The sequence below is a fragment of the Oncorhynchus clarkii genome, chromosome 3, assembly GCF_045791955.1.
Source record: "Oncorhynchus clarkii lewisi isolate Uvic-CL-2024 chromosome 3, UVic_Ocla_1.0, whole genome shotgun sequence".
Taxonomy (NCBI): Eukaryota; Metazoa; Chordata; class Actinopteri; order Salmoniformes; family Salmonidae; genus Oncorhynchus; species Oncorhynchus clarkii.
This window is the reverse complement of record NC_092149.1, coordinates 72,825,723-72,853,421: the sequence shown is the minus strand read 5'-3', so window position 1 is coordinate 72,853,421 and position 27,699 is coordinate 72,825,723. Positions and strand designations below refer to the sequence as shown.

Below are 27,699 nucleotides of genomic sequence, written 5' to 3'. Positions count from 1 at the left end.
CTCCGTGGACTAAACTAGACTGGTAGGGAGCGCTCCGTGGACTAGACTAGACTGGTAGGCAGCGCTCCGTGGACTTAACTAGACTGGTAGGGAGCGCTCCGTGGACTAAACTAGACTGGTAGGGAGCGCTCCGTGGACTAAAATAGACTGGTAGGGAGCGCTCCGTGGACTAAACTAGACTGGTAGGGAGCGCTCCGTGGACTAAACTAGACTGGTAGGGAGCGCTCCGTGGACTAAACTGGACTGGTATGGAGCGCTCCGTGGACTAAACTAGACTGGTAGGGAGCGCTCCGTGGACTAGACTAGACTGCTAGGGAGCGCTCCGTGGACTAAACTAGACTGGTAGGGAGAGCTCCGTGGACTAAACTAGACTGGTAGGGAGCGCTCCGTGGACTAAACTAGACTGGTAGGGAGCGCTCCGTGGACTAAACTAGACTGGTAGGGAGCGCTCCGTGGACTAAACTAGACTGGTAGGGAGCGCTCCGTGGACTAAACTAGACTGGTAGGGAGCGCTCCGTGGACTAAACTAGACTGGTAGGGAGCGCTCCGTGGACTAAACTAGACTGGTAGGGAGCGCTCCGTGGACTAAACTAGACTGGTAGGGAGCGCTCCGTGGACTAAACTAGACTGGTAGGGAGCGCTCCGTGGACTAAACTAGACTGGTAGGGAGCGCTCCGTGGACTAAACTAGACTGGTAGGGAGCGCTCCGTGGACTAAACTAGACTGGTATGGAGCGCTCCGTGGACTAAACTAGACTGCTAGGGAGCGCTCCGTGGACTAGACTAGACTGGTAGGGAGCGCTCCGTGGACTAGACTGGTAGGGAGCGCTCCGTGGACTAAACTAGACTGGTAGGGAGCGCTCCGTGGACTAGACTGGTATGGAGCGCTCCGTGGACTAAACTAGACTGGTAGGGAGCGCTCCGTGGACTAAACTAGACTGGTAGGGAGCGCTCCGTGGACTAGACTAGACTGGTATGGAGCGCTCCGTGGACTAAACTAGACTGGTAGGGAGCGCTCCGTGGACTAGACTGGTATGGAGCGCTCCGTGGACTAAACTAGACTGGTAGGGAGCGCTCCGTGGACTAAACTAGACTGGTAGGGAGCGCTCCGTGGACTAGACTAGACTGGTATGGAGCGCTCCGTGGACTAGACTAGACTGGTATGGAGCGCTCCGTGGACTAAACTAGACTGGTAGGGAGCGCTCCGTGGACTAGACTAGACTGGTATGGAGCGCTCCGTGGACTAAACTAGACTGGTAGGGAGCGCTCCGTGGACTAGACTAGACTGGTATGGAGCGCTCCGTGGACTAGACTGGTAGGGAGCGCTCCGTGGACTAAACTAGACTGGTAGGGAGCGCTCCGTGGACTAGACTAGACTGGTATGGAGCGCTCCGTGGACTAGACTAGACTGGTATGGAGCGCTCCGTGGACTAGACTGGTATGGAGCGCACGTGGACTAAACTAGACTGGTAGGGAGCGCTCCGTGGACTAGACTAGACTGGTATGGAGCGCTCCGTGGACTAAACTAGACTGGTAGGGAGCGCTCCGTGGACTAGACTAGACTGGTATGGAGCGCTCCGTGGACTAGACTGGTATGGAGCGCACGTGGACTAGACTGGTATGGAGCGCTTCGTGGACTAGACTAGACTGGTATGGAGCGCTCCGTGGACTAGACTGGTATGTTGTGTATAGGGTACGCCATAGACTGGTATGGAGCGCTCCGATGACTGGTATGGAGCGCTCCGCGGACTAGACTGGTATGTTGTGTATAGGGTACGCCATAGACTGTGGTATGTTGTGTATAGGGTACACCATAGACTGGTATGTTGTGTATAGGGTACGCCATAGACTGGTATGTTGTGTATAGGGTACACCATAGACTGGTATGTTGTGTATAGGGTACACCATAGACTGGTATGTTGTGTATAGGGTACGCCATAGACTGGTAAGTTGTGTATAGGGTACACCATAGACTGGTATGTTGTGTATAGGGTACGCCATAGACTGGTATGTTGTGTATGGGGTACACCATAGACTCCATGCTTCAACAGTTTGACATTTCACCCGTTTTACTTTTGAGCTTTGCCTTCCATCAGATGTGGTTGTTTTATCATATTTAGGGACATCCTTAAATGGTTGTTTTTCCTGTGTTTTATGTTGTACAACAGACGATGACACTAACACTGTGTAAATGTGATCAGTGGTGATAGTTGCTGGTTGAAAATACAAGGACCTTCTAATCAGTACATTTGCATGAGCGGAGTTTTGGCTTTCCGTGGTGACATCACCATGCTGTAAATTGGTTAATAGACCAATAAGAAAGAGTTCCAATCCTCTGCTAATAACAGCTAGTTCAAACATTCTTGCTTGAGTTTTTTGCTAAAAAGCTATTTGTGCCCATTTCAATGGAAATCTATTACAGTAAGGTACTTAACTGTTACTCAGAAAGGATTTGATATTGATGTAAAAACGTCTGCATTCAGCCTTTAACATGGACCTCCACTCTGAAGGTGTTGAATATTTTGTTGTGTGTGGACAGGGCCGGCCTAGCCTTTTTAGGGCCCTAACCTAAAACATTTTTTTTGGAGGGGGGGGGGACACCGAAGACAAACAGTTTTACACTTGATTTCCTGCAATTCTACTTATTTTGCCATGGGGCTGCAATTAAATTAGCAGTTTCATAGCTAATTTCCTGAAATTCTACACATTTTGCCATGATATGCAACGTTAAAATGACGTTGAGTGACTAAGAAAATCAATTGGGGCCCACTGGAGGTCTGTGCTCCTGGGTGCGTGCCCGGTCGGTAATTCAACCATGATCACAAATTTACCAATCTAAAACAATGTTAGCTGACATGGGCTAATAGAGTGACTGACTCACAACCACATTTAGAAGTTGCACCTTGTGTATTCTAAATCTCAACAGTAAGTTTTGACCCTGACTGAGGTCCAATTTTTTTGGTGGGGGGGCCCGGGCCCTAAGCAGTCCCTTCTGTTGCTTTATGCCCTAGGGCCGGCCCTGTGTGGAAGTCATTCTTAACCAGAGGTTTCACTGTGTAACTTATTAACTGAAGTGATAACAAGTGTTTGACGGTATTGTGGTGGAAATTAAACCGAGAAATATTGTTACATATTGCAAGGTGGTGTTTTTATATTTGGGTCACTAGTGCAATAACAATAGGGTCAATCTCCACATGTTTGCAGTAATGCCTAGTAGAATGTAATGAAATACTTCATTTTGTATTTGTTCGGTACTGATGAGAGCAATAACAAAAATTGATACGCAAATATAGTTTTAGTTTATCTTTGAAGGACAAACTGATTGTGGTGTATATATATATATTTTTTTTTTAAAGAAGTCAAATCAGACAAAATGCAGAGCACTAACTTTAAACCTTCTGTACTTGATCTAATTCTGTCTGTGGCCTCGGCAAGTGTTATATTATGCACAAAGACTATATTCAACTGTATGTAATGTGAAGGGCACGTCCCAAATGGCATCCTTTTCCTTATATAGTGCACTACTATGGCTCAAAAGAAGTGCACTAATTAGGGAGCCATTTTGGACACAAATGATTTTAAATAGTGGGGGACTGACGATGTGTGACTGCTGCATGTGACCGAGGCTGGGATTCAAATCCGACCGGGTTAAAGGCCCCTCAAAGGGCAGGAGACCACGTTCACATGTTGGCCCAATCAGAAATCACCTTTTAAATGGCGCGTTGCCGACCAAAGAGCCATGGATTGAATCCCGGCCCACCTCCTTGTTCTACTGTCTTCAGAACCAACCGAACAGGGAGAGACAACTTGGACAATAAACTCTTTCGGTTTCTATTTAAAACATTTCCCCTGTGTGTCCTAATGAACACTACCCAGGCCGGGGTATGTATCCTAAATGGCAGCCTATTCCCTAGAAAGTGCACTACCCCTATGGGCCCTGGTCTAAAGTAGAGCACTACCCCTATGGGCCCTGGTCTAAAGTAGAGCACTACCCCTATGGGCCCTGGTCTAAAGTAGTGCACTACCCCTATGGGCCCTGGTCTAAAGTAGAGCACTACCCCTATGGGCCCTGGTCTAAAGTAGAGCACTACCCCTATGGGCCCTGGTCTAAAGTAGAGCACTACCCCTATGGGCCCTGGTCTAAAGTAGTGCACTACCCCTATGGGCCCTGGTCTAAAGTAGTGCACTACCCCTATGGGCCCTGGTCTAAAGTAGTGCACTACCCCTATGGGCCCTGGTCTAAAGTTGTGCACTACCCCTATGGGCTCTGGTCTAAAGTAGTGCACTACCCCTATGGGCCCTGGTCTAAAGTAGTGCACTACCTCCATGGGCCCTGGTCTATAGTAGTGCACTACCCCTATGGGCCCTGGTCTAAAGTAGTGCACTAGAAAATGAATTGGTCCCGTTTAGAGTGCAGACTGTAGCCATTTTAACATGATTCCCTGTGACCCCCAGTCGATCATAGACACAAACAAATATTACAATAAAATGAGAGTATTGAAACTGAACACCTTTGGCTGCACAGTTCCTACAGCTGTGTGTTTTCACTGTCTGTTATATACGTTGGCCGAGCCTTGCAGCTCCAGGACGGGCATGAGGATAAAAGAGCTAGGATGTGTAGAACTTCAGATGGTTGTAGAAGTAGGATATGTAGAGCTAGGATGTGTAGAACTTCTTGGAGAGCTACGATATGTAGAACTTCAGATGGTTGTTGAGGTAGGATGTGTAGAACTTCAGATGGTTGTAGAGCTAGGATGTGTAGAGCTAGGATGTGTAGAACTTCAGATGGTTGTAGAGCTAGGATGTGTAGAACTTCAGATGGTTGTAGAGCTAGGATGTGTAGAACTTCAGATGGTTGTAGAGCTAGGATGTGTAGATCTTCAGATGGTTGTAGAGCTTAGGTGTGTAGATCTTCAGATGGTTGTAGAGCTAGGATGTGTAGATCTTCAGATGGTTGTAGAGCTAGGATGTGTAGATCTTCAGCTGGTTGTAGAGCTAGGATGTGTAGAACTTCAGCTGGTTGTAGAGCTAGGATGTGTAGAACTTCAGCTGGTTGTAGAGCTAGGATGTGTAGAACTTCAGATGGTTGTAGAGCTAGGATGTGTAGAACACAGGTCTGACTTTACACCCTGTTATGTCTCCTCTTGTCTCCTAAACCTGGAAACCATAGATCATTAAAAATAACTTCCTAATGTCATCGGGCAGCAGTCCATTATGAACGTGCCAGAACCGTGGTTAACCATGTGAATAGTGCATTTAAACACTTGTGAAAGGTTGTTACTAAACCTAAGATGGTTGAATGTATAGAAAAACAAAATGGCTGTCCTGAGATGACATCCTCCTGTTATGAACACCCCAGACTGTGTGTGTGTGTGTGTGTGTGTGTGTACAGGGCATGTTGCAGGGTCTGTCTGATATCAATACTGTTTACCTGGCGACACATCTTATCATCAGAACTGAGAAATACACAAGAGACCAGCTAGATCTATCATCATCAGAACTGAGAAACAACTTTTCAAATACTACCTGCGTTCACCCCATACAGATTTGAATGGGTCGATGAAGAGGTAGAGAAGAGATTGTATCATGGGGACTGATCCTTGTGCTACTGCTGTCTCTGCCCTGTCAGGTGAGTGTCTTAATGTCTGAAACAGAATTACATATAGAAACTATAGGAGCTCTATGGTCTGAATTCTTAAGTTTACCTGTGCTGGTGCAGAGTATAACATACAGTTATGAATACAACTACTGTTCCCTGAAGGAGGGAACAAGGTTTAACAGAGGATGTGTAGAGCTAGGATATGGGGAGTCAACGACCAATGTAGGGGTGTTTAACATGCTGCCACAGCAGCCCAAGTCTCTAGAACCCACGGTTCCAAGAACAACACTTACTCTGTGAAGTGTCAGCATACGTAACAGGGAACCAACCGCCAGTTCAAAACAACAGAACACCTATCGTGACTTGGTAAAAACGAGCACTGCATAACATCGACCAGAGTCGATGAACCACGGCTCAAACCCACAGGAGAACTGTGGTAATCTTGATACTGTAAATGTGCAGTCTGCTCGTTAGCCCACATCTCAAACCCACAGGAGAACTGTGGTAACCCAAACAAAACATCGACCACGGTGGCCCACGTCTCAAACCCACAGGAGAACTGTGGTAACCCAAACAAAACATCGACCACGGTGGCCCACGTCTCAAAACCACAGGAGAACTGTGGTAACCCAAACAAAACATCGACCACGGTGGCCCAAGTCATGCTTTGGGGATGCTTTTCAGCAGCAGGGACTGGGAGACTAGTAAGGATAGAGGGAACAATGAATGGAGCCAATTACAGGCAAATCCTTGATGAGAACCTGCTTCAGAGTGCAGCTTTACATTCCAACAGGACAATGACCCCAAGCATACAGCCAAAGCAACACTGGAATGGCTTCAGAGCAAGAATGTGAAAGTCCTTGAGTGACCCAGCCAAAGCCTAGACTTGAATCCCATTGAAAACCTGTGGAAAGACTTAGATGGCTGTTCTCTACCACCAACTAACTTGACAGAGCTGAAGAAAATATGCCAGGAATAATAGAAAATCCCCTAATCCAGATGTGAAAAGTTGATCCAGACATACCGAAGACGACTCAAAGCTGATCCAGACATACCGAAGACGACTCAAAGCTGATCCAGACATACCGAAGACGACTCAAAGCTGATCCAGACATACCGAAGACGACTCAAAGCTGATCCAGACATACCGAAGACGACTCAAAGCTGATCCAGACATACCGAAGACGACTCAAAGCTGATCCAGACATACCCAAGACGACTCAAAGCTGATCCAGACATACCGAAGACGACTCAAAGCTGATCCAGACATACCGAAGACGACTCAAAGCTGATCCAGACATACCGAAGACGACTCAAAGCTGATCCAGACATACCCAAGACGACTCAAAGCTGATCCAGACATACCGAAGACGACTCAAAGCTGATCCAGACTCAAACGACTCAAAGCTGATCCAGACATACCGAAGACGACTCAAAGCTGATCCAGACATACCGAAGACGACTCAAAGCTGATCCAGACATACCGAAGACGACTCAAAGCTGATCCAGACATACCGAAGACGACTCAAAGCTGATCCAGACATACCGAAGACGACTCAAAGCTGATCCAGACATACCGAAGACGACTCAAAGCTGATCCAGACATACCCAAGACGACTCAAAGCTGATCCAGACATACCGAAGACGACTCAAAGCTGATCCAGACATACCGAAGACGACTCAAAGCTGATCCAGACATACCCAAGACGACTCAAAGCTGATCCAGACATACCGAAGACGACTCAAAGCTGATCCAGACATACCGAAGACGACTCAAAGCTGATCCAGACATACCGAAGACGACTCAAAGCTGATCCAGACATACCGAAGACGACTCAAAGCTGATCCAGACATACCGAAGACGACTCAAAGCTGATCCAGACATACCGAAGACGACTCAAAGCTGATCCAGACATACCGAAGACGACTCAAAGCTGATCCAGACATACCGAAGACGACTCAAAGCTGATCCAGACATACCGAAGACGACTCAAAGCTGATCCAGACATACCGAAGACGACTCAAAGCTGATCCAGACATACCGAAGACGACTCAAAGCTGATCCAGACATACCGAAGACGACTCAAAGCTGATCCAGACATACCGAAGACGACTCAAAGCTGATCCAGACATACCGAAGACGACTCAAAGCTGATCCAGACATACCGAAGACGACTCAAAGCTGATCCAGACATACCGAAGACGACTCAAAGCTGATCCAGACATACCCAAGATGACTCAAAGCTGATCCAGACATACCGAAGACGACTCAAAGCTGATCCAGACATACCGAAGACGACTCAAAGCTGATCCAGACATACCCAAGACGACTCAAAGCTGATCCAGACATACCGAAGACGACTCAAAGCTGATCCAGACATACCGAAGACGACTCAAAGCTGATCCAGACATACCGAAGACGACTCAAAGCTGATCCAGACATACCGAAGACGACTCAAAGCTGATCCAGACATACCGAAGACGACTCAAAGCTGATCCAGACATACCCAAGACGACTCAAAGCTGATCCAGACATACCGAAGACGACTCAAAGCTGATCCAGACATACCGAAGACGACTCAAAGCTGATCCAGACATACCGAAGACGACTCAAAGCTGATCCAGACATACCCAAGACGACTCAAAGCTGATCCAGACATACCGAAGACGACTCAAAGCTGATCCAGACATACCGAAGACGACTCAAAGCTGATCCAGACATACCGAAGACGACTCAAAGCTGATCCAGACATACCGAAGACGACTCAAAGCTGATCCAGACATACCCAAGACGACTCAAAGCTGATCCAGACATACCGAAGACGACTCAAAGCTGATCCAGACATACCGAAGACGACTCAAAGCTGATCCAGACATACCCAAGACGACTCAAAGCTGATCCAGACATACCGAAGACGACTCAAAGCTGATCCAGACATACCGAAGACGACTCAAAGCTGATCCAGACATACCCAAGACGACTCAAAGCTGATCCAGACATACCGAAGACGACTCAAAGCTGATCCAGACATACCGAAGACGACTCAAAGCTGATCCAGACATACCGAAGACGACTCAAAGCTGATCCAGACATACCGAAGACGACTCAAAGCTGATCCAGACATACCCAAGACGACTCAAAGCTGATCCAGACATACCGAAGACGACTCAAAGCTGATCCAGACATACCGAAGACGACTCAAAGCTGATCCAGACATACCCAAGACGACTCAAAGCTGATCCAGACATACCGAAGACGACTCAAAGCTGATCCAGACATACCGAAGACGACTCAAAGCTGATCCAGACATACCGAAGACGACTCAAAGCTGATCCAGACATACCCAAGACGACTCAAAGCTGATCCAGACATACCGAAGACGACTCAAAGCTGATCCAGACATACCGAAGACGACTCAAAGCTGATCCAGACATACCGAAGACGACTCAAAGCTGATCCAGACATACCCAAGATGACTCAAAGCTGATCCAGACATACCGAAGACGACTCAAAGCTGATCCAGACATACCGAAGACGACTCAAAGCTGATCCAGACATACCCAAGACGACTCAAAGCTGATCCAGACATACCGAAGACGACTCAAAGCTGATCCAGACATACCGAAGACGACTCAAAGCTGATCCAGACATACCGAAGACGACTCAAAGCTGATCCAGACATACCGAAGACGACTCAAAGTTGATCCAGACATACCGAAGACGACTCAAAGCTGATCCAGACATACCGAAGACGACTCAAAGCTGATCCAGACATACCGAAGACGACTCAAAGCTGATCCAGACATACCCAAGACGACTCAAAGCTGATCCAGACATACCGAAGACGACTCAAAGTTGATCCAGACATACCGAAGACGACTCAAAGCTGATCCAGACATACCGAAGACGACTCAAAGCTGATCCAGACATACCGAAGACGACTCAAAGCTGATCCAGACATACCCAAGACGACTCAAAGCTGATCCAGACATACCCAAGACGACTCAAAGCTGATCCAGACATACCGAAGACGACTCAAAGCTGATCCAGACATACCGAAGACAAAGGTGCTTCTACAAAGTATTGACTCAGGTGTTAATACACACAGTGGGGCAAAAAAGTATTTAGTCAGCCACCAAGTGTGCAAGTTCTCCCACTTTAAAAGATGAGAGGCCTGTAATTTTCATCATAGGTACACTTCAACTATGACAGACAAAATGAGAAGAAAAAAAATCCAGAAAATCACTTTGTAGGATTTTTAATGAATTGATTTGCAAAATATGGTGGAAAATAAGTATTTGCCCCACTGTATGTATATAGGTGTGTGTATGTATATATGGGTATATGTATATATGGGTACGTATGTATATATGGGTACGTATGTATATGCATGTGTGTATGTAAATGGATACATATATATATTTACCCCAAAAATATATGGGGGATTGGAAATGATGCAGACAATTACATTGATGGAACCAATATTCTTTCCGCAATATTAAGCTGACCCAACCCTGAAAATAAAATATATCCATCCACCTGACAAGTGTGGTATATCAAAAAGTTGATTTAAACAACATGGTCATTACACAGGTGCACCTTGTGCTGGTGACAATAAAAGGCAGTTTTGTCACACAACACAATGCCACAGATGTCTCAAGTGGAGGGAGAGTGCAATTGCCATGCTGACTGCAGGAATGTCCACCAGAGCTGTTGCCAGAGAATTGAATGTTAATCTCTCTACCATAAGCCGCCTCCAACATTGTTTAAGAGAATTTGGCAGTACGTCTAACCGGCCTCACAACCGAAGCCCACATGTAACCACGTCAAACTCATTCTGACTGGCTGGGCCTGGCTGCCAAGTGGGTGGCCCAGTCATGTGAAATCCATAGATTAAGGCCTAACAATGTCTTTATATGAACTGTACCACAATAACATATTTTAAAATGTTGTATGTATGCATTTAGATGTTTGTTCAGTATAATTCAACTACTGAAAACCCTCCCACTTGCTGGCCACCGGCAAAATCCTTTTCATTCAATAGGGGTTTGAGTACATTTATCTAAAGCTAAATCCCGTTTAAATTGGGTGTAACTTGAATTTATAATTTTCTCTAGAATATATGGAGAGAAGTGTTCAGAATATTAGAGATCAAAACAGAAAGTAAATAATGTATTAATATGTCATGTAAATACACACATATTCATCTCCTGTTCAGCACCAATTGAAATACTCTGATCTTGTATATTATTCAGGAAATCTGAATAATGAAAAGACAGGATTGGAAAGCCTTTAATATATATTAAATATATAATATTATATCATATTTAATATATTCACCAAATATATTGGTGAATCAAAAATAGTGGTTCGATTCATCCTGAAAGCTGACATATTAAATTGTTCAATCCATTAAATATTGGAAGGTGAGAAAGTGTGTAGTTGGAATAGTAGTCCTGTAAATCAACACTAATAATCCTCATGTGACTGTGACGACAACGGTCCAGTTGTTGTTAGACCAGGTTTAAACTGCTATGTAGGGTCAGAGTTCCCATAATGAATCCAATAGGCTACGAATGATTGGCCAACGTGTAATACGCCTAATAAGATCCACTAATGCAACTACACAGATTAGACAGGAGAAAGAAAGGTCAACTAATAATATAATGGAATGATGATAATGTAAGGAAACTAACACTAAAGTGATAACTGATGGTGGCTACCGGTAGTGGCTAATATTTAACACGATACAAACTTTAAAAAATACAGTGAAAAGACTGGGCATAAATTAAAACATTCTAGAAATCATGAATCAACTTGTTTGGCTATCATGGCTACAGAAGCCTATAGCTTGGGTCTGATCACCCCAATCCACAAAAGTGGAGATCAATTTGATCCCAATAATTACTGCGGATTCTGTGTCAACAGTATCCTCTGGAAAATCCTTTGCAGTATCATCAACAGCAGACTCCAACATTTCCAACGTTGAAAACAATGTCCTGAGCAAATTTCAAATGTGCTTCTTACCAAAATACCTCACAACAGACCACGTATACAACCTGCACACCCTCATAGACAAACAAACAAAACAAAAGTTTACTCATGTTTTGTTGATTTCAAGAAAGGTGTACAAACTGATGGAAAGCGGTGTTGGGGGGGAACCTAGAATTGTATAAATATTCAATATTATAAAATCAATGAACACAAACACTAAGTGTGCGGTCAGAACTGGCAATAAACACACATATTTCTTTCCACAGAGCTGTGGGGTGAGATAGGGATGCAGCTTGAGACCCACCCTCTTCAACATATATATATCAATGAATTGGTGAAGACACTAGAACTGTCTGCAGTACCCGGCCTCACCCTACTCTGAAGTCAAATGTCAACTGTTTTCTGATGATCTGGTGCTTCTGTCCCCAACGAAGGAGGGCCTACAGCAGCACCTAGATCTTGTACAACTGACTAGGTATCCCCCTTTCCTTTCTGCACAGATTCTGTCAGACCTGGGCCCTGACAGTGAATCTCAGTAATTCAAAAATAATGGTGTTCCAAAACAGGTCCAGTTGCCAGGACAACAAATACAAATTATATCTAGACAAAGATTTACACCTACCTCGGCCTAAACATCAGCGCCACAGGTAACTTCCACAAAGCTGTGAACGATCTGAGAGACAAGGCAAGAAGGACATTCTATACCATCAAAAGGAACATAAAAGTTGACATCACAATTAGGATCTGACTAAAAATACTTATACGGCCATGTTTTCATAAACCTCACTGTGGAAAAGGTACCATGTCGATATGCTTCAGTTTGCTGCCATATGACTGGTTACACAGTTGTCTCCAGCGATCATAAGGTCAAATAGATCTGAAACAATTGTCTTATATGTTTACAATCCCCCGGTCCTAACAGCTCGCTCATTTACCTTTATCTTATTAATAGCAGTGGATTCGAAAATAGTGTTATTTCTATCAGAAAAAAAATAGATGTTTTTGCACTTGGAATTTACAGGTTGCTAGACCTTAGTCATCGTTTCATCACACAAAGGTGGTGGAATTATGAGGGGAATTAAGTCAAGGTCAGAATAAGGTGCATCTATAGACACTAGAGGTCGACCGATTAATCAGAATGGCCGATTAATTAGGGCCGATTTCAAGTTTTTATAACAATCGGTATTTTTGGCCGCCGATAAAAAAAAATATATATATATTTATTTTTTTATCCCTTTATTTAACTAGGCAAGTCAGTTAAGAACACATTCTTATTTTCAATGACGGCCTAGGAAAGGTGGGTTAACTACCTTGTTCAGGGGCAGAATGACAGATTTTTACCTTGTCAGCTCAGGGGATCCAATCTTGCAACCTTACAGTTAACTAGTCCAACGCAATAACGACCTGCCTCTCTCTCGTTGCACTCCACAAGGAGACTGCCTGTTACGCGAATGCAGTAAGCCAAGGTAAGTTGCTAACTAGCATTAAACGTATCTTATAAAAAACAATCAATCAATAATAATCACTAGTTATGGTTGATGATTTTACTAGTTTATCTAGCGTGTCCTGCGTTGCATATAATCGATGCAACGCTGGGGGATGATTTAACAAAAGCGCATTCGCGGAAAAAGCAATCTTTGGACGACTGTACCTAACCATAAACACCAATGCCTTTCTTAAAATCAATACACAGAAATATATATTTTTAAACCTGCATATTTAGCTAAAAGAAATCCAGTTTAGCAGGCAATATTAACCAGGCGAAATTGTGTCATTTCTCTTGCGTTCAGAGTCGGGGTATATGCAACAGGTTGGGCGGCCTGGCTCATTGCGAACTCATTTGCCAGAATTTTAAGTAATTATGACATAACATTGAAGGTTGTGCAATGGAACAGGAATATTTAGACTTATGGATGCCACCCGTTAGATAAAATACCAAACGGTTCCGTATTTCACTGAAATAAACGTTTCCGGATTAGACCATATCAATGACCTAAGGCTCGTATTTCTGTGTGTTATTATGTTATAACTAAGTCTATGATTTGATAGAGCAGTCTAACTGAGCGATGGTAGGCAGCAGCAGGCTTGTAAGCATTCATTCAAACAGCACTTTCGTGCGTTTTGCCAGCAGCTCTTCGCAAGCACAGCACTGTTTATGAGTTCAAGCCTAATGGCTGGTGTAACCGATGTGAAATGGCTAGCTAGTTAGCGGGTGCGCGCTAATTGTGTTTCAAACGTCACTCGCTCTGAGGCTTGGAGTAGTTATTCCCCTCGCTCTGCAAGGAGCGATGGGTAACGCTGCTTCGAGGGTGGCTGTTGTCGATGTGTTTGTGGTTCGAGCCCAGGTAGGGAGGGAAGCTATACTGTTACACTGGCAATACTATAGTGCCTATAAGAACCTCCAATAGTCAAACGTATATGAAATACAAATGGTATAGAGAGAAATAGTCCTATAAATACTATATTACCTAAAACCTCTTACCTTGGGATATTGAAGTCTCATGTTAAAAGGAACCACCAACTTTCATATGTTCTCATGTTCTGAGCAAGGAACTCAAACGTTAGCTTTTTTACATGGCACATATTGCACTTTTACTTCTCCAACACTTTGTTTTTGCATTATTTCAACCAAATTGAACATGTTTAATTATTTATTTGAGGCTAAATAGATTTTATTGATGTATTATATTAAGTTAAAATAAGTGTTACATTTTTTTTTATTTTTATTATTATTTTTTTTTTAAATCGGCCGATTAATCGGTATCGGCATTTGGGTCCTCCAATAATCGGTATCGGCGTTGAAAAATCATAATCGTTCGACTTCTAGTAGACACACCTTCATTTGTATATATTTACACCCCAAACAAATAGCGCAAATATTATGCTGAAGTTCAAGGTAAGAATACGCGTAGGGGGAAAAGTGCATAAAAAAGGGAATTGTATTCCATTTACTTGGGAATACCTTTCAAACGTTCTCGGGTGGGAATACCTTTCATATGGAACGTACTCGGGTGGGAATACCTTTCATATGGAACGTACTCGGGTGGGAATACCTTTCATATGGAACGTACCTGCCAAAGGCCATGTTTTTGCACAACAAAGACTACACACTAACATTATTTTTCTAAATTGAATTTGATCTGTAAACTATTTATTATTGGCCTAAATTAATCAAATAGTTTGCTAATAGAACAGACAACACTTTAAAAACAAGCTCTAGTATGATGCAGTACACTTGGCAGACAGCTATGTTTTCAGTTTATTCATAGACCCCACAGAGTGAAAAGACATGTCATTTTGTGGTGAAAGGTTCTGATGATCTAGATGTTCTGCTTCCACAGATCAACAAAAGATGGAGGAATTATGAGAAAGGAATGAGAAGAGAGAAAAGAGGGAGAGAAGAGGGAGAAAGAGAGAGGAGGGAGAAAGAGAGAGGAGGGAGAAAGAGAGAGGGAGAAAGAGAGAGGAGGGAGAAGGAGAGAGGAGGGAGAGAGATGGAGAGAGAGAGATGGAGAGAGAGAGATGAGGGAGAAAGAGAGAGAGGATGGAGAAAGAGAGAGAGGAGGGAGAAAGAGCTTATCCTATCGATTATTAAGTACACAGAGAGTTGAGGACACTCAGGCTTTAAACACTTCCTGTCTGCCTGTCTTCCCATCTGAAAGCAAATAAAGTAACAATGAAGGCTCTTTCTCTCTGTGTCTTTTGCAGGATGCCGATGAGCCCTGTATCTCTATTTACAGCGCATTTGGAAAGTGTTCAGACCCCTTCACTTTTTCCACATTTTGTTACGTTACAGCCTTATTCTAAAATGGATTAAATAGCTTTTTCCCCCTTCATCAATCTACACACAATACCCCACAATGACATCACAATACCCCATAATGACATCACAATACCCCACAATGACATCACAATACCCCACAATGACATCACAATACCCCACAATGGCAAAGCAACATCAGGTTCATAGAAATGTTTGCAAATGTATAATAAAAAAATACAAATATCACATTTACATAAGTATTCAGACCCTTTACTCAGTAATTTGTTGAAGCACCTTTGGCAGCGATTACAGCCTCGAGTCTTCTTGGGTATGACGCTACAAGCTTGGCACACCTGTATTTGGGGAGTTTCTCCCATTCTTCTCTGCAGACCCTCTAAAGCTCTGTCAGGTTGGATGGGGAGCGTCGACACAGCTATTTTCAGGTCTCTCCAGAGATGTTCGATCGAGTTCAAGTCCGGGCTCTGACTGGACCACTCAAGGACATTCAGAGACTTGTCCTGAAGCCACTCCTGCGTTGTCTTGGCTGTGTGCTTAGGGTTGATGTCCTGTTCGAAGGTGAACCTTCGCCACAGTCTGAGGTCCTGAGCGCTCCGGAGCAGGTTATCATCAAGGATCTCTCTGCACTTTGCTCCGTTCATCTTTCTCTCGATCCTAACTAGGGTTGCAAAGGGTCGGAAAGTTTACGGGAATTTTCCATGGGAAGTTAAGCCCGGACATTCTGAAATTCATCAAAAAAGGTTAGCTTATAACAGTGAACCTTTTTGTGGGATACACACAAGGCAATTCTAGGTCTTGTGGCATATTCTGGTTAAACTATCCCCAATCCAATGGAATTGCAACCCTCTGCATGCACAGTGCATTCTGCCATCACATGTATTTCTCAAGATCTTGCACACTAATGAGATGCTATTCAACCCACACTACTACACTGTCTGAGCCAAGGACTACATGCTTTCTGGTGAGTTTTGATTACAATACTGGGCGGGGTGAATATAGTTTATATGACATACATGCATTTTTTTGTTAACTAGTAAATAGTAGCCTACAGCAAAGTGTGTTTAAATCATTTCTAACTTGTTAACAATTTCTGCTAGTTAGTTTTTGCTACCATGTGGGTTTTAGCTTGCTTGAGCCTGCTAACTGAGGAGTGTTAATTCACCTGTTTCCATACATTTCATTTAAAAACATTTATCTTACAAAGGAGTTGTTTAATCTAACTGCTTAACTATTTATCTGTACATAGAATTGTTTTTTTTCCTTTTTTAAAAATCTTTACAAGAAAATACCGTGGAAACATTTCACTGCAGCTAATGTAGAAGGAAAATCTGTGTACATTTGCAAAATACTGTTCCAAATCATGTGAGGAATGCAACAAAGATGCAGAGTCATCTGGCTGTGCATAAAGTTCCCTCAGCGCTCACAACAAGCAACCTCTGACAAAAGTCCCTCTACTTATATTCAAGGTGAAAATGATGACTCTGACAATAGCTACCTTATCGATAGCAACAGCTCATGGTCCTCCTGGAATCAGACACCTTATCGATAGCAACGGCTCATGGTCCTCCTGGAATCAGACACCTTATCGATAGCAACGGCTCATGGTCCTCCTGGAATCAGACACCTTATCGATAGCAACGGCTCATGGTCCTCCTGGAATCAGACACCTTATCGATAGCAACAGCTCATGGTCCTCCTGGAATCCATTGTTTTGACTCCATGGAGGAATGTAGTCAGAAAAATGCTGATGAATGTCTTGCTCGAGCTGTGTGTACAACTGGTTCACCTCTGATGCTCACAGGCAATGTGCATTGGAAGAGATTACTGAATGTTCTTCAACCAGCATACACCCCTTCAACCAGACATGCTTTATCTACTCATTTGCTGGATACAGAGTTCAACAGAGTTCAAGTGAAGGTCAAGCAAATCATAGAGAAAGCAGATTGTATTGCAAGGAATAATTAACTACATCATCTCCACCTCTCAACCAGTATTCTACAAGAACACAGACCCCAGGGACAACAGACACACCGGCCTCTACATTGCAGATGAGCTGAAGGCAGTCATCAATGACCTTGGACCACAGAAGGTATTTGCACTTGTGACAGACAATGCTGTGAACATGAAGGCTGCTTGGTTTAAAGTGGAGGAGTCCTACCCTCACATCACAACCTTTGGCTGTGCTGCTCATGCATTGAATCTGCTCCTCAAGGACATCATGACACTGAAAACAATGGATGCACTCTACAAGAGAGCCAAGGAGCTGGTTAGGGAGGTGAAGGGTCATCAAGTTATAGCAGCAATCTATCTCACCAAGCAAAGTGAGAAGAATAAGAGCACCACATTGAAGCTGCCCATCAACACCTGTTGGGGTGGTGTTGTCATCATGTTTGACGGTCTCCTGGAGGGGAAGGAGTCTCTCCAAGAAATGGCCATATCACAGTCTGCCGATATGGACAGCCCCATCAAGAGGATCCTCCTGGATGATGTATTTTGGGAGAGAGTGGTAAGCAGCCTGAAACTCCTGAAACCTATAGCAGTAGACATTGCTCGGATTGAGGGAGACAATGCCATCCTGTCTGATGTTCAGACTCTGCTTGCAGATGTAAGAGAAGAAATCCGTACTGCCCTGCCCACTTCACTGTTGCTCCAAGCAGAGGAAACTGCTGTTCTGAAATGCATCAAAAAGCGTGAAGACTTCTGCCTGAAGCCCATACACGTCACAGCGTACATGTTGGACCCCAAGTATGCTGGCCAGAGCATCCTGTCTGGTGCAGAGATGAACAAGGCCTATGTTGTCATCACTACCGTGTCTCGTCACCTTGGCCTGGGTGAGGGCAAGGTTCTTGGCAGTCTGGCGAGGTACATTTCCATGCAAGGGCTTTGGGATGGAGATGCAACATGGCAGTCGTGCCAACACATCTCATCAGCCACCTGGTGGAAGGACTTTGTTAATCATTTGCACAAATGTCTACTTATGAGGTAAAAGGTTTATGTTTCTGTCAGCTCTGGGAAGACGTGGTTCCAAACTTCTTACATTTAAGAATGATGTTGTTGGGGACCTTCAATGCTGCAGAAATGTTTTGGTACCCTTCCCCAGGTCTGAGCCTCGACACAATCCTGTCTCGGAGCTCTACGGACAATTCCTTCAACCTCATGGCTTGGTTTTTGCTCTGACATGCACTGTCAACTGTGGGACCTTATATAGACAGGTGTATGTCTATATAAGGTGGACTCCAATCAAGTTGTAGAAACATCTCAAGGATGATCAATGGAAACAGGATGCACCTGAGATCAATTTAGAGTCTCGTAGTAAAGGGTCTGAATACTTATGTAAATAAGGTATGTTTTTTTTGCAAACATTTCTAAAAACCTGTTATTGCTTCGTCATTACAGACTTGCCTAGTTATATAAAGGCTACATTAAAACAAACAAAATATATATTTATACAGGGTATTGTGTGTAGATTGAGATGTTTTTTTTTTTTATCCATTTAGAATAAGGCTGTAACTTAACATTTGGAAAAAGTCCAGGGGTCTGAATACTTTCCGAACGAACTGTAAATCCAGGCTCAGTGAGGAGCCAATCACAACTCCAATAAGGGGTCAGGTGACACACAGGAGCCAATGTCAGATGGGGAGCCGGACCCTCTGTCAGCACAGTGGAATGTAGTGTAGGTCACCCTGACTCCCACTAAGTGATCTACACACACACTTCACAATACACACAGCTCTCCCCATCATAGCAATGCAAGTTTAAACTGTGACTACATATAAACAAATAAACAGAAACACTCGGTCAGACACAAAAATGCACTGAGATATGCAGAGGTATGATTTGCACATTTTTATTCAGTTTAAATGCATTTTAGGTTTTTATTTTCCCCCGTTACAGCAATGTATCTAAGAATATTGTTGACTTTATAGAGCTCCTTTGACCTTCAGTTAATAATGTTTAGGTTGTTTTTCACCATTTATCTTGTTGTTCTTGACCTGAAATTTAAGGACAGAACTGTTTAAATGCTGCTGATGTCACTTCCTGTTGACAGACGTAAAAGGCAGCGGTATGATTATGTAGTACACATGTTTACCTTCCACTCTACACAACGTTGTGTATGATGTAGTACACATGTTTACCTTCCACTCTACACAACGTTGTGTATGATGTAGTACACATGTTTACCTTCCACTCTACACAACGTTGTGTATGATGTAGTACACACGTTTACCTTCCACTCTACACAACGTTGTGTATGATGTAGTACACATGTTTACCTTCCACTCTACACAACGTTGTGTATGATGTAGTACACATGTTCACCTTCCACTCTACACAACGTTGTGTATGATGTAGTACACATGTTTACCTTCCACTCTACACAACGTTGTGTATGATGTAGTACACATGTTTACCTTCCACTCTACACAACGTTGTGTATGATGTAGTACACGTTTACCTTCCACACTACACAACGTTGTGTATGATGTAGTACACATGTTTACCTTCCACTCTACACAACGTTGTGTATGATGTAGTACACATGTTTACCTTCCACTCTACACAACGTTGTGTATGATGTAGTACACATGTTTACCTTCCACTCTACACAACGTTGTGTATGATGTAGTACACACATTCACCTTCCAGTCTACACATCATTTCAGTTTGGCTGATCTCTAATGACCTCAATGTGGATTGTAGATTTCTAGGTACTGACTTACTAGATGAACCAATGGGCATGCCTGGTTTTAACCAAACAACACACAGACAGACAGACAGATCACCACAGCCAGATGTGGTCTTAGTTCATGCTACAGCCTCTTCTTACTACTAAGAATGTAAAAACTAGTCCGTTCCCAACCACAACTACGGAAAAACACTGGTTGGAAAGAAAATGGCTCCTGCTGAAAAGAGAAGACTATACTCTGTCTGCTTTAATCAACCAACATATTAGATCAACTTCCAAATATTGTTTTAAAACGAGAGATAGAGGCTTTTGGCACGAGCCCATAAGCCATCAGCAGTGAGTGAGCTGTGCATCATGGGGGGTGAGTCAGTAAAATTGGAAAGCATTTTTAGGACTATACTTTCTTCCTCATATTGTAGCCTACACTGTGTCTCCACACACCTAGGCCGGGCTATTGATGGATTCAAGACAACACTGTGGTTTCAGAACAACTGGGAACTCTGGGGGGAAAAAACTAGGATTGAATCATGACGTCAGTCATTTTCAGGTCGGAAAGTCAGAGCTCTAGAAAGAGGCCAGAGTTGGATGACCGTTCAACTCATTTTCTCCCCCAGTTGTTTTGCTGAAGTTGGAAGTCGGAGATTTGCCAGCTCCAAGTTCTCAGTTCTTTTGAAAGCAGCATCAAAAACAAATTATGCCAAAGTCTCCAGTCTGGTAAAATGTCAGGAATGGCATGAAGTGCGTTTATAAGAGGCAGTTCCTGCACCCAAGGCTACTAAAAATGTTTTTCCATGTGTGCAACTCCTGTAAGTTCCTCTACTGCTCTATGCCACAAATGTGATCGGCATGCAATGCTTTTTGTTAATCACTTTTTGTTCTCGGTACCTCAGAACTCCCCAGGTCACTCCAGGTCACCCACCTCCCGATCTATAAATGAAACACTGGCCACAATATTCCTTTCCCTTACTTAATAAAGCAACCCTGGTCAGAGCCAGAAAGGACCATAGGAGCCAATCTCCTGTTTCTGTATCGAGGCAGCTTGATGTACAATAACAACCCCCTGGAACAGGACGCTCACAGGGCATATGGGCCGGCATATGGAATAGGGTGCAATTTGGGACCTAATGACATTAAAAGAGAAGGCATTAGTGTGAAACAACAATGTGTCAAATGGAATGCCGTTTGGGTCACTGCGTGTCAAATGGAATGCCGTTTGGGTCACTGCGTGTCAAATGGAACGCCGTTTGGGTCACTGCGTGTCAAATGGAACGCCGTTTGGGTCACTGCGTGTCAAATGGAACGCCGTTTGGGTCACTGCGTGTCAAATGGAACGCCGTTTGGGCCACTGCGTGTCAAATGGAACGCCGTTTGGGCCACTGCGTGTCAAATGGAACGCCGTTTGGGTCACTGCGTGTCAAATGGAACGCCGTTTGGGTCACTGCGTGTCAAATGGAATGCCGCTTGGGTCACTGCGTGTCAAATGGAACGCCGTTTGGGTCACTGCGTGTCAAATGGAATGCCGCTTGGGTCACTGCGTGTCAAATGGAATGCCGTTTGGGTCACTGCGTGTCAAATGGAATGCCGTTTGGGTCACTGCGTGTCAAATGGAACGCCGTTTGGGTCACTGCGTGTCAAATGGAATGCCGTTTGGGTCACTGCGTGTCAAATGGAATGCCGTTTGGGTCACTGCGTGTCAAATGGAATGCCGTTTGGGTCACTGCGTGTCAAATGGAATGCCGTTTGGGTCACTGCGTGTCAAAAAAAAGAAGTCAAATAACTTGTTGACCAATCAGGACCTGAATATGACTGCAAGTCACATAATAATTGAACGTTTATCACTTAAAAAAAGTAGTTACTAAACATTTACTTCACTAGGGTAGGGGGCAGCATTCGGAATTTTGGATGAAAAGAGTGCCCAAATTAAACTGCCTGCTACTCAGGCCCAGAAGATAGGATATGCATATAATTAGTAGATTTGGATAGAAAACACTAAAGTTTCCAAAACTGTTAAAATAATGTCTGTGAGTATAACAGAACTGATATGGCAGGCGAAAACCAGAGGAAAATCCAACCAGGAAGTACTCTTATTTTGAAAGGCTGTTTTTCCATTGAAAGCCTATCCACCATACAAAGACTTAGGACCCAGTTCACAAGCTCTATGGCTTCCTCAACATGTGACCAGTCTTTAGGCATCGTTTCAGGCCTTTACTCTGAAAAACGAGGGAGATACAGCACTTTCAAATCAGTGGCCAGTGGAAATCTCCATTTATCAGCCATGCGCCTGATCGGGAACGCGCCTTTCTTGTTTCTCCTTTCCTATTCACGAAGCTTTTGTCCGGTTGAAATATTATTTATGACAAAAACAACCGGACGATTGATTTTAAACATCGTTTGGCATGTTTCTACTAACTTTTATTGTACTTTAAAAACAACTTTTTGTCTGGAGTGTACACGCCTTCTATTACTGGATTACTGGACAAAACTGAGGTTTTTGGTCATAAAGAGGGACATTATCGAACAAAACAAACATTTATTGTCTAACATGGAGACCTGGGAGTGCCACCAGATGAAGATCATCAAAGGTAAGTGATTCATTTTAATGCTATTTCTGACTTTTGTGACACTCTCCTTGGCTGGAAAATGGCTGTATGGGTTTCTGTGGCTTGGAGCTGACCTAACATAATCGCATGATGTGCTTTCGCCGTAAAGCCTTTTGAAATCTGACACAGCGGTTGCATTAAGGAGAAGTTTATCTATATTTCCATGAATAACACTTGTATCGTTTACCAATGTTTATGATGAGTATTTCTGTAATTTGATGTGGCTGTCTGGACTTTCACCGGATGTTTGTTTGAGACGATGCATTTCTGACCAGAACGCGCCAATGTAAACTGAGATTTTTGGATATAAATATGAACTTCATCGAACAAAACATACATGTATTGTGTAACATGAAGTCCTATGAGTGCCACCTGATGAAGATCATCAAAGGTAAGTGATTCATTTTATCTCTATTTCTGCTTTTTGTGACTCCTCTCTTTGGCTGGAAAAATGGCTGTATAGTTTCCTGTGACTAGGCGCTGAACTAACATAATCGCATGGTGTGCTTTCGCAGTAAAGCCTTTTTGAGATCAGACACTGTGGTTGGATTTACAAGAAGTTTATCTTTAAAACGGTGGATAATACTTGTATGTTTGAGGAATTTTAATTATGGGATTTCTGTTGTTTTGAATTTGGCGCCCTGCAATTTCACTGGCTGTTGTCGAGGTGGGACGCTACCGTCCCACTGGTGCAGGAGAGGTTAATTACACTACTACTCGTATTGCATATATGTCACAGCGATATATTCACCAATTCATATGTCATGATGCTGGTAAAGTGTTGTCTCGCACACTTGCCACGTGAAGCATACCTAGTTAGTTCGCTCTGGGAAAGTACAGGTCAGAAATAAAGCTAGCTGATGGATGGATGGATGTCCCCCCCAAAACATAGCAAAACAACACTTGTTTCAGTAGCTATGGTCAGCTAACTTACTATCTTATCATCTAAAATACCCCTAAGACGTATTTTGGTCGGACCCCGGTCCGGTCAAGCCACACTAGCCAGATGAAGTTAGCTGCTTAACTATAACGTTAGTTTGTGGGCTAGGTACTAGCTTGTGAGCTAGGTACTAGCTGGCTCGCGTGTGGGCTAGGTACTAGCTGGCTAGCGTGTGGGCTAGGTACTAGCTGGCTAGCTTGTGGGCTAGGTACTAGCTGGCTAGCTTTTAAGTTTGTTATCCTGCTAGCGAACTAGTTATTTTTATCAACTGAAGCTCCAAAAATCCCAAACTGTCATCAATGTTGACAAAACGCTTGATTATTCAGTATTTTGACTAGCTAGGATGAATCAGGTATAACTGCTTGGGATATGGCTGGCTAGCTGGCTGGCGGCAGCATCACCACCATTTCTCCCTTGCCTATGGAATGGTTACATGGGAGAATATTGTACTACATAGCTAACATGTTTGATCCCGATCTTAATTCAAATGCTCATGCAGATGTTTTCCCATTTGGTCAAACAAATAATGGCTTATTACCAATGCTGTGTTTTAAAGAAAAAAGAAGAAACCTGCACACTGCTCTTGATAGTATTACTGCTCTTTAATGAGCTTTACGTATCGGCTTTCGTCTGAGCTTTTGTGAGTTTTAAAAAAAAATTAGCACCGTTATGTAGACCTAGCTCCGCCCACATCCGTTCCATCGAATGGGATTGAAGTCGAGGGGAAAACAAATAAGTGCTACCAAATATAACAATATGCTTTTCATAAATATTTGAATAAAGTGTGTACCTTATACGTATCAAACACGTCTGTTTTTCGAACATTCTGTTAAAAATCGCGCAACTTTTCAGCGTCCTGCTACTCATGCCAGGAATATAGTATATGCATATGATTAGTATGTGTGGATAGAAAACACTCTGAAGTTTCTAAAACTGGTTAAATCACGGCTGTGACTATAACAGATCATGTGTTTCATTGAAAAACGCAAGAAAAACTGCTCTCTGAAAGCTAAAAATAATTTCCATAAGTCACTTCCATGGGTTGTTAAAAGGGGACAAAATTTAATATCGACCTGCATGCAATTCATACAAATTCCACACGATGTCGCCATTGTCGTCATTTTCAATTGAATTTTTTGTTGGAAAATCCAACTATCTGGATTCCGTTTCTTCCAGTCTCCACCAGGATGCTGTGAATGTGGACATTGGCAGCCATTGATTTGCAGACGAGGAGCTATTGAATATACATCGCCCTGTAATCATTTTGATAGATTATAAACGTTTACTAATACCTAAAGTTGGATTACAAAAGGATTTCGAAGTGTTTTGTGAAAGTTTATCGTCGACTTTTTTAATTTTAAAAAATGACGCAGCGTTTAAAAACGATGTTTTTTTCTGAATGACACAGCTTCCATAGAAAGCTATTTTGGGTATATATGGACCGATTTAAACGAAAAAAATACCCAATAGTGGTGTTTATGGGGCATATAGGAGTGCCAAGAAAGAAGCTCGTCAAAGGTAATGAATGTTTTATATTTTATTTCTGCGTTTTGTGCTGCGTCGGATAAGCAGAGTCTTTGTTTACGTCGCATTCAGGCATTTTGAGGTGTTGCATGCTATCAGATAATAGCTTCTCATGCTTTCGCCGAAAAGCATTTTAAAAATCTGACTTGTTGGCTAGGTTCACAACGAGTGTAGCTTTAATTCAATACCCTGCTTGTGAATTTTGATCAAGGTTTGAGTTTTAACGAGTACATTTAGCATTTAGCGTAGCGCATTTGCATTTCCAGGTGCCTACTTGAGACATATGCGTCTCAAGTAGAATCAAGAAGTTAAACCACAATGAGGACATCGACCGACCGAGCAAAGGTTTCATCAATCATTGGGTACAGCGCAAGAAAAACGTCAAGAGTAAGTGAGCTTGTCTTGCGCATGTAAATTCAGAGCACACAACATTCTATAATATAATTGTGTCATTTAACGTGTCAAGTTAAAAGTGTATCTTTTTTGACCCAAACGGCGTTCCGTACGTCCACCCTCAGTCAGGAGCTACATGGCTATCTGGTCTGGTCTAGAGATGCTTCTAGAACATTCACTTAATTCTAGAATATTTTCTGTTACGTGACCTGGCTGTCCTAGCACTTCCTGTAGTTTAGTGTACTTCCTGTCTGTCTGTCTGTCTGCAGGGCCAAAGGAGGCCCTTGGAGACAGGAGCTGCAGCTGTATACACAGACAGACGGACAGCTAATGTGACCTAAAGAGACAGAACAGGTTAGACCCGTCACCATCAACATAACAGACAATCGTACAGCTTGACCTTCATTGTGCACCGTTTTGTCCAATCAAAGCCATGACCATCTGAGAGGATCATTAAAACATAAGCCAATCATCTGCCTTTTAACCATTTTGCAAAACATCTTGAATAGAATTAACACAATGTATCTGTGAACACTACAGACAGATGGATGGACAGAAACAGGCTGTGTCTGAAACAGCAAGCTATTCCCTATATAGTGCACTACTATAGACCAGAGCCCTATTCCCTATATAGTGCACTACTATAGACCAGAGCCCTATTCCCTATATAGTGCACTACTTTAGACCAGGGCCCTATTCCCTATATAGTGCACTACTTTAGACCAGAGCCCTATTCCCTATATAGTGCACTACTTTAGACCAGAGCCCTATTCCCTATATAGTGCACTACTTTAGACCAGAGCCCTATTCCCTATATAGTGCACTACATTAGACCAGAGCCCTATTCCCTATATAGTGCACTACTTTAAACCAGGGCCCTATTCCCTATATAGTGCACTACTTTAGACCAGAGCCCTATTCCCTATATAGTGCACTACTTTAGACCAGAGCCCTATTCCCTATATAGTGCACTACTTTAGACCAGAGCCCTATTCCCTATATAGTGCACTACTTTAGACCAGAGCCCTATTCCCTATATAGTGCACTACTTTAGACCAGAGCCCTATTCCCTATATAGTGCACTACTATAGACCAGAGCCCTATTCCCTATATAGTGCACTACTTTAGACCAGAGCCCTATTCCCTATATAGTGCACTACTTTAGACCAGAGCCCTATTCCCTATATAGTGCACTACTTTAGACCAGAGCCCTATTCCCTATATAGTGCACTACTATAGACCAGAGCCCTATTCCCTGTATATAGTGCACTACTTTAGACCAGAGCCCTATTCCCTATATAGTGCACTACTTTAGACCAGAGCCCTATTCCCTATATAGTGCACTACTTTAGACCAGAGCCCTATTCCCTATATAGTGCACTACTATAGACCAGAGCCCTATTCCCTATATAGTGCACTACTTTAGACCAGAGCCCTATTCCCTATATAGTGCACTACTTTAGACCAGAGCCCTATTCCCTATATAGTGCACTACTTTAGACCAGAGCCCTATTCCCTATATAGTGCACTACTATAGACCAGAGCCCTATTCCCTATATAGTGCACTACTATAGACCAGAGCCCTATTCCCTATATAGTGCACTACTTTAGACCAGAGCCCTATTCCCTATATAGTACACTACTATAGACCAGGGCCCTATTCCCTATATAGTGCACTACTATAGACCAGAGCCCTATTCCCTATATAGTGCACTACTTTAGACCAGAGCCCTATTCCCTATATAGTGCACTACTTTAGACCAGAGCCCTATTCCCTATATAGTGCACTACTTTAGACCAGAGCCCTATTCCCTATATAGTGCACTACTATAGACCAGAGCCCTATTCCCTGTAGATAGTGCACTACTTTAGACCAGAGCCCTATTCCCTATATAGTGCACTACTTTAGACCAGAGCCCTATTCCCTATATAGTGCACTACATTAGACCAGGGCCCTATTCCCTATATTTATTTTTTTATTTTATTTCACCTTTATTTAACCAGGTAGGCAAGTTGAGAACAAGTTCTCATTTACAATTGCGACCTGGCCAAGATATAATATATAGTGCACTACTATAGACCAGAGCCCTATTCCCTATATAGTGCACTACTTTAGACCAGAGCCCTATGGGCCCTCTGCACTACGTAGGGAATAGGCGGCCATTTCAAACACAACCAAAT

The 27,699-nt window shown here is 43.2% G+C and overlaps 1 protein-coding gene and 1 long non-coding RNA gene across 2 annotated transcripts in view; one reads left to right on the top strand and one right to left on the bottom strand.

Moving 5' to 3' along the window:
- The window catches only part of LOC139403765 (nectin-3-like), a 189,484-nt gene that overhangs the window by 103,045 nt on the left and 58,740 nt on the right, over positions 1–27,699 (top strand). The gene's annotated exons all lie outside the window — the stretch shown is intronic.
- On the bottom strand, positions 19,206–20,638 carry LOC139403795 (uncharacterized). The gene is made up of 2 exons (XR_011633762.1): positions 19,969–20,638; positions 19,206–19,510 (listed from the first exon to the last, which is right to left on the bottom strand). It is a non-coding gene; the product is annotated as an uncharacterized lncRNA (long non-coding RNA).